Below are 11,375 nucleotides of genomic sequence, written 5' to 3'. Positions count from 1 at the left end.
CCCACCCCTCATACATCTGACCACTGCTGGTAGTCATATGCACCCACCCCTTATATCTCTGTCCACTTCTGGCAGTCATATGCAGCCACCCCTCATATGTGTGGACACTGCTGGTAGTCATATGCACCCACCCCTCATATGTCTGGACACTGCTAGGAGTCATATGCACCCACCACTCATATGTCTGACCACTGCTAGGAGTCATATGCACCCACCCCTCATATGTGTGGACACTGCTGGGAGTCATATGCACCCACCCACGCACCCCCTTGGAGCAGTACACTGCTGGCCTGGACCTACACACACCAATATGAAGGTAACATGCTGGGCCAGTCCTCTAAGCCCACATTCCTGGCGTGTGTATGCCTCGTATTAATGGGGTACGTGTGACACGCACCGTACCCACGCATTAATTGCGTGTGTACGGTCAGTATCACTGTTCTACTGTGCCGTAGGGGTACGTGTGACACACACTGTACCCACGCATTCATTGCATGTGTACGGTCCGTATCACAGTTCTACTGTGCCGTAGGGGTACGTGTGACACGCACCGTACCCACGCATTCATTGCATGTGTACGGTCCGTATCACAGTTCTACTGTGCCGTAGGGGTACGTGTGGTACGCACCGTACCCACGCATTAATTGCGTGTGTACGGTCCGTATCTCTGTTCTAATGGTGCCGTAGGGGTACGTGTGACACGCACCGTACCCACGCATTCATTGCGTGTGTACGGTCCGTATTACAGTTCTACTGTGCCGTAGGGGTACGTGTGGTATGCACCGTACCCACGCATTCATTGCGTGTGTACGGTCCGTATCTCTTTTCTAATGGTGCCGTAGGGGTACATGTGGTATGCACCGTACCCACGCATTCATTGCGTGTGTACAGTCTGTATCTCTGTTCTAATGGTGCCGTAGGGGTACGTGTGGTACGCACCATACCCACGCATTCATTGCGCGTGTACGTCCGTATCACTGTTCTAATGGTGCCGTAGGGGTACGTGTGCAACGCACCGTACGCGTCCACTTCCGTTGTTGCGGTACGTAGGGGTTGCTGGCCACGCCCCCCAAGTGACCAGACCCTGGTGGTAATGTATGACCTCCATATTATAGGTTTTCCTTTGGGTATGGGGTTTGTTTCCTGCCCCTCACCCCCACCCTGGCCCCTGGCTGTTGTTCTCACCTTCTGCGGCGTGTGCGTCAGGTCCGGTGCACCAGGTCGTAGGCTAGGAGGACCGGGATGACACGTACGATGGGGTTCATGGCGTGTACGTCACGTACCGGGGCTCCGTTGCGTAGCGGTTCGCATCGAACTCTGCTTTTCCGGCTGTGTTTGACTCCCGTAAAAAAAGAGCCGTACGGAGTGACATAGGGAGGAATCGTACTTGCTGGGCCGGAAACCGCTGCCTGAATACGTCCGGACGTTGCGTACAAGCTGTTCCGGATCAGAATCGTAGGTATTTTTTCCACGTACGGTCTTTTGTATGATTCGTACGGAAATAGGCCTTCTGTACGAATCGTACTTCCTAGGTTGTAGGCACAGTTTACCGGGTACGAGTTGTACAGAGAAAACGCTCCATACAAGGATTCGTACAGCCTTCTCCCAGGATTGGAATCGGCACCTATATGTTTTTTTTACGATCCGCATTACCTGCCCTGGGGGTCCTGCTGATACACCGCTTCTCCTGCTGCCATTGCTGTGTCTCCCCTGCCACCGCCTACCCAACGCGGCCGTGAGCAGGGGGAGACTACAGCCCCCAGGTTACTCAGCGCTCGCTGACGCCCCACACGCGCCCGGAGTCGCTGAAAACATCCCGGCTCCCTCGGTGGAGCGGGAAACCTTTTCTATGATCCGCATCTCCTGCCCTGGGGGTCCTGCTGGTACACCGCTTCTCCTGCTGCCATTGCTGTGTCTCCCCTGCCGCCTTCTACCCAACGCGGCCGTGAGCAGCGGGAGACTACAGCCCCCAGATAACTCAGTGCTCGCTGATGCCCCACACGCGCCCAGAGGCGCTGAAAACATCGCGGCTCCCTCGGTGGAGCGGGAAACCTTTTCTACGATCCGCATTACCTGCCCTGGGGGTCCTGCTGATACACCGCTTCTCCTGCTGCCATTGCTGTGTCTCCCCTGCCGCCGCCTACCCAACGCGGCCGTGAGCAGGGGGAGACTACAGCCCCCAGGTTGCTCAGCGCTCGCTGATGCCCCACACACGCCCGGAGGCGCTGAAAACATCGCGGCTCCCTCCGCGTCGCGGGACGCGCGCGGGCGAAGCCCAGGCAAAGGGCGGGCTGTCTGTGGCCGTCCGGGGCTGTATGAGGCTGGGCTGGGCCACCCCTCTTCCGACTCCTGTTTGAGGACTCTGGGATTGATCCTGTACGGATCTACTACACTAAGGTACTCCGTATGTGTCATACATAGCTGCTGTCTCGATGTGTTGACCGCCATAGCCCTATTTCGATTCCCTGTGACACACGTGATTGTCCAGGTCTTTCACCTCATATTGTAATTGTACCCGATTTTTCGTACTTAAGCTATCATCGCCAAAAAACAAAAAAAAATGAGTAAACTGGGTAAGACATCCAAGCTTGCTGTGCCCCCTCCAAATACAAGATTACATGCAGCTGCTCCTCAGCCCTTACCTACTCTCACGGCGATTGATAAAATGTTACAACAAACAATTGGAGTTGTGGCCACTGCAATCGTAAATACTGAAAGAAGATTATCCCTCACTCCTACAGTATGTTTGCAAGACTTTGGAGGGGACTGTTCAGCACTAACTATTGATCCTACGGCCTCTGACTTTTTTCTTGCACCCACTTTTGCTGAGCTGCCATGCTCACAGTCGCCCTCCCAATCACTAAGCGATGTGCAGCAGGGGCAGGCATTGGAGGAGCTCTCTAGTAAGGTTGTGGATGCGCATGCTACCCTGATTCCTTCTCCCCCTGTATTAATTGTGAATTCTGGGAAGTCAGGTCCCAAGCTGAGGAAAAATAGTCTCCCTCGAAAAGCTAGAAAACCGGGCAAAAAAACGCCGGCCAACCTGAATCATAATTTGGTGACTCCACTGGATAGTACTTCGAACCCCCAATCAGGGGTGCCTTGCTGGGCCACAAATATGGTGGCGGATTTACAGGCATGCATGGAACAGACCATTGCCGCTCATATCAAACCCTTAATGTCGAAATTGGATAGAATTGCTTCCATTTTAAACAATAGGGTTGCGGGAACAACAAAGTTAGTTACTCCGTATGGAAAGTTAGCACCTTCTGTTTCTGGTAACTTGGGGGTTGTTCCTGTTGATATCCCAGTAGCCCAGAACCTAAATACAGGGAGTACAACCATTACCTCCAATCCTTCAACTTATATGCCTCCACCCCCTTCTACCTCTAACGATCTAGGTCATACCACCCTGACTTCAAGGGTCCCAGTTGTCAATCCTAGAATACACCCTGAGGAGGCTGAAGCGCCTGGGAAAAGCGTTTCATCTTTGCCAACGAGACCGGCCCAGCGTGGGGCGGTTCCCGGCCAGTTGCCTTCAATAAATTTGCCTCCAGAAGCTCAACCCTACGTGGTTGTCCTAGTGGGTGTCCCTGTCCTCAGTGAGGGAAAAAAAGAACTAGAGACTGACCTCAAAAATAAATGTATCCAGTGGTTAAGCATAAATAGACCTCTCCCTCTTAATATCTCGGGGGAAATTTTGACGGTGAGAAGAATAGAGTGGATTGGTAGGGGCCCCAAAACAGTGGCAGGGGATGCCATAATAATAAATTTCAGGGATCCCTCCGCAGTGGATTTTATCTGTAAACCTTCCATTTGGCAGAATTCCCAGATTTTGCCTCTCCATTTGTCCTATTTTTACCCTGCTCCCAATCACAACCAGATCTCTACTCTATATGGTAGGAACCATCTTTTGCCAACCACTGGGATTCGACAGTGGAAAACATCTGTGGTGCACCCCCTAATCCCTATCCCGCCTTTGCAGTCGTATGCCCACTGGAATAGGTTTAGTGTCCTGGAAGAAGTTGACTGACTGACACAGATCAAAATCCCCACCCTACAATTTAGCAACATCGAATGTATGGATGGATCTGGACCTGGGGAGAATACTCCCACCTTACCAATTGGTGTTGACTCTTGTCCTAATGGCAGCGGGTGGGTGGTCAAGAGAATAGGAGGCATCCCCAACCTGAGCCCCCTAAGGCTCTAAAAAAGTGATGGATGGGTGTACCAAGATTCTCTCCTGGAATATAGCGGGTCTTAAGAATAAACTACTTGATCCTGACTGGTCCGCATTTATGGCAAAGTACGACATCTGCTTGATGCAAGAGACCTGGGCCTTGAAAGGGAGTGAATGCCCCGGTTTTGCGACCTTTGACATCCTCGCAGTCTCCAGGGGCAAGGGCCGCCCTTCGGGTGGCCTATCCATTTGGGTGGGCACACACTTAGGAATACGGGCCACTCAGCTTGAAACAAATTCCCTCGATATTCAATGTGTCCTATTAACCCTCCCTGATAAGTCGCGAGTGGCCACTATTAAAATCTACTCTAGGCCTACCACGAATGGGAAGGAATCAAGTACTTTTACTGCTCTTGACCTTTTCATCCAGTCACTTGATCCTTCAATAACAATAATTGTGGGTGGTGATTTTAATTGCCAGTTTGAACCCTTGACTTCTCCTGAACTGGATAATCAAGACGAAGTAGACTCATCCTGGGGCATCCCGGTTCCTGCTATCACGCCAGTGAAGGCTTGGACCAAGCTTGTATTACAAATCAAATCTTTCACACTTGCAAAATCCTTATGGGCATGCAATGGAAGGTTTGATAATTCTTATTCTGGCCTACCGACCTATAATAGGTCTAATAGCTCTTCCATTATCGATTACATTTTACTGGAAGCTAAGCATTGGGACAAGCTTAAAGATTTCCAGGTTGTACCCAGACAAGATAGCGACCATAATGCTCTGGTCCTGACACTCAAGTCTGGCGCATTTGGCCTAACCAATGCAGAGCCATGCAAAGCTTTGGCTGTACTACCCCTTATTACTTCCAATAATAGAAGAAGGGTTAAATGGCCAATGTACCTGGAATCATCGACTCGCCTTGCTGAAATTTACCGGATCGCTATTCCACACATAAGCGAAATGGGGGGTTCTCTCTCCTTTAAACAAGTCCCAGATATCCATAGAAGGTTGATTTCGAGCCTCGGGGAGATATTCTACCCAGCTTCCGGGCCCAGACAATCAAGGCCCAGAACGCATCCCTGGTATGACCATGCTTGTAAACATGCAAAGAGAAAAATGCTCATGGGTATTAAATCCAAAGAAGCAATAGTTACTAGGGCATCTAGATTGCTGTATAAGAAAGAACTGAGCAGGGCCAAGAGAGAGTGGGAGGAATCTAAGTGGAATGATTTAAGAGAAGCACTCCTCTCCAAGGATTCTAGGACCTTTTGGGCTATCGCCACCTCAACATCGAGTGGTGAACGAGAGCTAAGGGTTCCAAATATTGCCCCTTCAATCTGGGAGGCACATTTCAAAGAACTTTATGCAAGTCCCGAGCTAAGGGAATCTGGGTGCCAAGATTGGGGCAGCAGACCATTTCCTGGGACCTCTGTGTCTCCAGACTTCCCCCTCGAATTCAGTCAGCCTGGTCCTTTGGTCTCTCAGTTAGAGACTAGTCCTCCAGATCCTCAGGATTGGACGGAGGGTAATTATCTAGATTCAATTACCCTCATGGAGGTAGAATCTGCGATTAAGGGCCTGTCCCCAAACAAAGCACCAGGTCTTGATAAGCTTCCGGGGGACCTGTTCCGCTCTCAACCTAAAATCTGGACCCCATACCTGACTGTTCTGTTTAATGCGGTACTAAAAGGCTCTTCACTGCCGGACACATGGCTTGGGGCCGAGATTGTACCAATCTTTAAGAAGGGTTGCCCACTAGCCCCATCCAATTATAGACCCATCAGTCTATTAGATACCACCCAAAAACTGTTGGGCCGAATTTTATTGAACAGATTCTTAGATTGGATGGAGGCGAACAAAGTACTGACTCCCCTACAAGCTGGTTTTAGAGCAGGCATATCTACCATCGACCAGATCTTTTGGCTCCAGGTCCTATACTGGAAAACAGCAAGAGTCGAGGGTGGCAGCCTCTACCTTGTTTTTGTGGACCTGCGAGCCGCATTTGATCTGGTCCCCAGGGAGAAACTCTGGTTGGTATTGGAGGAACTTGGTCTCCCACCTTACCTGCTTGATGTGTTGATTCGCCTCCACACAGGAAACTTTGCTCAGGTGAGGTGTGGCAAGAATGGAGATCTATCGGCTCGCTTCCCTGTATCCCGGGGGGGGTACGACAGGGCTGTGTATTGGCCCCCACATTATTCAGCCTATATGTCAATGGATTGATTGAAGAACTAAATAGCATCAGGGATACCGATGCCCCACGTCCGGCTTCTGGTCGGGTGCCCGCTCTGATGTTTGCGGACGACACATTGTTGTTATCGCGGACATCATCGGGCATCCAGCGGATACTGGATGGGTTTGCGAGCTTTTGTGCCTCGAGCGGATTGGAGATCATCCTGGGGAAAACCAAGTTTATGGTCTTCAATCCCCCGAGGCACATCCGCTCGAGCCCTGTACTGGGAGGTGTCCCCCTGGAAAGAGTTAAGACCTTCATATACCTGGGGGTTACGCTCACCGAGAATTTTGCCTGGGATGCCCAAGTAGCAAAATCTTCTCTAAAGCTATCTCAGATATCGGGGGTATTGGTAAATTGCATAGAACCTCTACTTTTAAACCTGTCACTCCTGTGCTAGAGATCTATAATACCCAGGTTAGGTCTGCAGCACTGTATGCTGCAGAACTGTGGGGCCATACTAATACATCTAACCTACAGAAGGTAGAACATGCCTTCATGCGTGCTCTGGTTGGCCTCCCCCAGAGCACGCCTCTAATACCATTGCGTCTGGATATGGATCTGGTTCCCGTTAAGGACCTGGCAGCAGTACGACCACTACTTTTTGTGAATCCTATAGAGCCGAATTTAGTGCAATCTGGGGGACGCTAAAGGGTAAGAAAATTCCTTGGCTACTTCATATAAAGTCTTCTCTTTACCAAATCGGTTTGCCCCAACTCTGGGATACCCCGGATATTAGTAATATGAAGACCCAAAGGTCTGAGATTTTGGCAGCCGTCAGACTTTATAACCTTAATCGATTAACCTGTTCAACTTCTCTGGGTAGGCTGACCTCTGAATTTTTACTGATGAAAATTGAATCTAAGCTGGAGGTATTTCTGGACTTAGTACAGCCCCCATTGGCGAGGAAACTTTATACCCAGTTGAGATATGGTTGTCTCCCAATTGGCGCGTTCACATCATGCTGGGGAAAATCGATGGAGGCCAATTGCCCAAGTTGTAAATCATGTAAAGAGGATGTTGTGCATATTTTGCTCCTTTGCCCAGCATATAGTACGATCCGAGAATGCTGGCTTTTTCCTCTGTGCAAAAAATTGGGTCTGAGACAATGTGTACAAGCCTGCAGAGTCCTAACTTATGATACCGACCCACTTATTGTTTATGCAGTTTCCCGTTTCTTATTTAGTATGTGGCGGAGAAGGATGAGTAGTATTGATATGAAGTAATGGCTTTTGGGCTTTTAACTTTCAAAGAATTGTCCATGATAACTCCTTGTTTAATAATTTTTAATAACAATATTTATCTATTTATGATCTTATTCTCGTACCTGTATATATTTTATTGTACTTTTATGGTCCATTGACCGAAATAAAGTTATCAATGATGATGATTTTTTACTTAAATTTACATTATTATTATAACATTTTAAAAAACGATATTTTTAACATCGATATTTTTTACACAGATTTTTTTTCCCCGAGATTTTTGTACCTACCATTATATAGATAGGACTTCGATATTTTTGAGTCGATATTTTTGTAGGTCGATTTTCTGTCTGTCGATATTCTGTCAGACATTCAGCTTAAAGACATCGGCAAAGCTAATAGCTCTGGCTAAAAACGTATAAGGTCCCAAAGGCGAGACCTATTGGCTATGCCAATTGTCACTCGCCTTGCCTGCATTCACGCACCCACTCACCACATACTTGCCCGCCCACCCTACCGATGCATATACGTTCCAGCGGCCTTTGTTCATGGGGTGCTGAAATCTTACAAAGAACCTTCTTAAAAACTCCATTTGTTTTAAATGTTCTGGAAATACATTCACATAATACATCACACGAGCAATTAATGCATCCAACACAAGTTTTGTCCAAATTCTGCTTTTTCAAGGTAAGACTCCAAAAATCAAGTTGTGATGCAAAACCAAATCTCCAATAAATATAGTATGAGGTCATGTGGTATCCTGCTGCTCAGCCAGAATGATTGCGTAAGCGAATATTGGGATGTGGAATGTTGGAGTCAGTTGGTGTATGGGCTGAGCAGCAGGGAAGCTGCTCCTGGTGGGGCTCTCTTCCATGTAACCTGCCACCTAATAAATCTACATGAAAACGGCTTGGATTTCTACTACTTTCATTATACTACATTTTGGTACCAGGAGTGGGGTGTCTACAGTCTGAAAAGAAGAGGCTGAAGAGACTAGAACCCACAATCAAGCTAAAGGACTTTCTTTTAATTTAATTTAATGCTGAGCTTTTCAAGTTAACTGGCACCTCCGAACCCGCCCAGTGACCTTCCATCAGTCGCCCACAACTGAAGTGTTCCAGTTCCTGTCAACAGATCCTGCTATCTCCCTGACTTGCTGTCTTCAAATTTCTGCGACATCTGTCTAACCCTAGTGTACCGGTTTTTCCTCTCTCTGCTCTGCTGTCTTGAAGAGATGTTCCTCTCCTGCTAACTCTGGCTGCTGTGTCCAGCTCACCTATATCGACATCAACATGGCATCTTTGATATAGTTTTTGGGACACTATATTACTTGCTACCAGAGAGCAGGGTGCTGAAGGAAACGAGTCATGCTCAAAAGCGCTTTATTTGTCAACACTGTTTTGTAGCTGTCTCAGCGTGGTCTCGGAGCGGGGACCAATATATGTACACACAGGGTTTATCAACACATTCTACTTTGCCAGAGATAAGTGGACTTGCTGCAAGATGCCTTGTGACAGCTCATTTGCGGCATGGACAGGTGGAGAACATTAGCTCTGCTACTACGTACTGCCCCAGGTGAGGCATTTGTTCATTCTTTTTAAGGGCACTTGAGACTTGTCCACAGTAACAGCATAAACCGCCGTTTGTCTTTTTAAATGGAGCACGAGCTGCGCCTGGCGCGCACACTTTGAGCGTGTCATGCATTTAAAAAAAATAATAATAATTGTTTAAGCGTGTGCAGTCCTACCTTTCCTGCTTCCTTGCTGTCCAGAGATACTTCTTCGGACCTGTTGTGACGCATGTTCTTCACGAGCCTTCTCATCATTTTCCTCTCTTGTATGGAATTCCCACGTCGTCCATTCCATGCAGCATTGGTCCAGATGGACGCTTTACTGCTTCAGCGCGCCGTGAACCATCCGGCGCAGCGTGCAGTATGTGCCGCCATCTTGTGGGTGATTAATGCCACAAGCAACTAGTATGTATTCCTGTTACTATCAAGCTAAATGCTCCGATCGTCTTCCTCCCTACATGTGGTTTGTGTCGTATCTCTTTAGAAACCACACTCGATCACGGAGCATAGGAAGATCGTACTGTCATGGGCTATTCTACTCTGCGATTTATTGTTGCCTACCACCTTATTTGTTCTATAAGGTCCTTTGGAAGAAGTTCCTTGCAAGGTTTCCCTGCTGTGCCTCCAACAACATCAGTACTCTCTTCATTTGTGCCGCTATCCTCCAATATGCTGTGTACTATTTTCAATGACATCACTTTAGCTGATTTTCTTTCTTCACTGCAGGTACTATTTCCTACTTGGCAAATCTTCTGTTTCTCCTCCATTTAACTGTGACTGGACTATCAGCTTACTTGCCTCGGGTGAGTCGTTGCTCTTCAGCCCGTGCCTTCTTGTACATCAACTTTGCCAGTGTGCTTTTAGGTGCAACTCGGCGTCAACCTACAATTTGCATTAACTTTTATTTCTCTCCATTAACTGATGTTCTGCGCATTTTATTTTTACATAAGTATTTGCTGTTTCTCTTACATGCTTTTGTTTTTTCTAGGGAACTTTTCTTTACGTGATGTTATTGCTCTGATAGTTTACTACCTTCTGCTTTTGCTACATATTGTATTGTATTGTACTGTGTGGTGCCTGCCCACACCTTTCCTGTGTTTGGAGTAGTTTTACAGTTCCTACTAGTACCGTGTGGTTATTTCCCACACCTCCAGTTGCAAAGTTTTTGCTGTATGTTGTGCCGTGTGGCATGCCCCACACCTAGTTTTACAGTTCCTGCATTTTACATTATTACAAGTGGTATCTTACGCAATACCTTGCATTTTACTGTATGGTATTTTACACCATACCTTGTGTTATACTGTGTGATATTTTATGCCACACCTAGTTTTACGTTTCTGTATTGCATTTTACTGTGTGGTTATTTTCCACACCTGGTTCTTCTATTCGTACATATTTCATTGTACTGTGTGGTATATTACACAACACCTATTTCTGCTTTTCGCATATATTGCAATGTACCGTGTGGTGTTCTCCTCCATACCTTGTTCTTTATTGTATTGTGCTGTGTGGTACTTTTTGCCACACCTAGTTCTGCATTCCTGTATATTGCAATGAACCATGTGGCACTTTCTCCCACACCTAGGATTTGCTGTCTTTCTGGGGACTCTTCCCCATACTCTTGCTTGAGTTAAAGGCAACTATCCTTTTCCTATCTGTGGCTATCTTCCACCCTTTCACTGTTCTTTTGCTTCTGTGTTTTGTTCTCTCCTTCAATTTTTTGCTTATGCCCTTGTATAAATTTGTGTTTGCCTGGCAAGCTTGCATAATCTTTGTACTTGGGTTTGTTTTGTTATTTATGTGAGGGAGGGTGTGGGTTTGTCTTTCTGTGAGAAAGGGTGTTGGTGCATGAGTCGTTTGTTTTTCTTTTCCTCTTCTCCTGTTTGCGTTTCCTGCTTTACTTTTCCACCTTTTATTTCCATGCTTTCCTTCAGTGCATTTTCTTCTCATTTTTCTTGCTTATTTTCTGATGCATTTTGATACTTCCTGCCTTTCCATTGTAAAGGAGGGAGAAATGTGGTATCCTGCTGCTCAGCCAGAATGATTGCGTGAGAGAATGTTGGGATGTGGAATGTTGGAGTGCCTGAGTCAGTTGGTCAGGGAAGCTGCTCTTGGTGGGGTTTTCTTCCATGTAACCGGTCACTCAATACATCTACTTGAAAACTACTTGGATTTCGACT

Source organism: Triturus cristatus, unplaced genomic scaffold (genome assembly GCF_964204655.1).
Source record: "Triturus cristatus unplaced genomic scaffold, aTriCri1.1 SCAFFOLD_207, whole genome shotgun sequence".
NCBI lineage: Eukaryota > Metazoa > Chordata > Amphibia > Caudata > Salamandridae > Triturus > Triturus cristatus.
The sequence above is the reverse complement of the archived record's forward strand: the minus strand, read 5'-3'. Positions refer to the sequence as shown.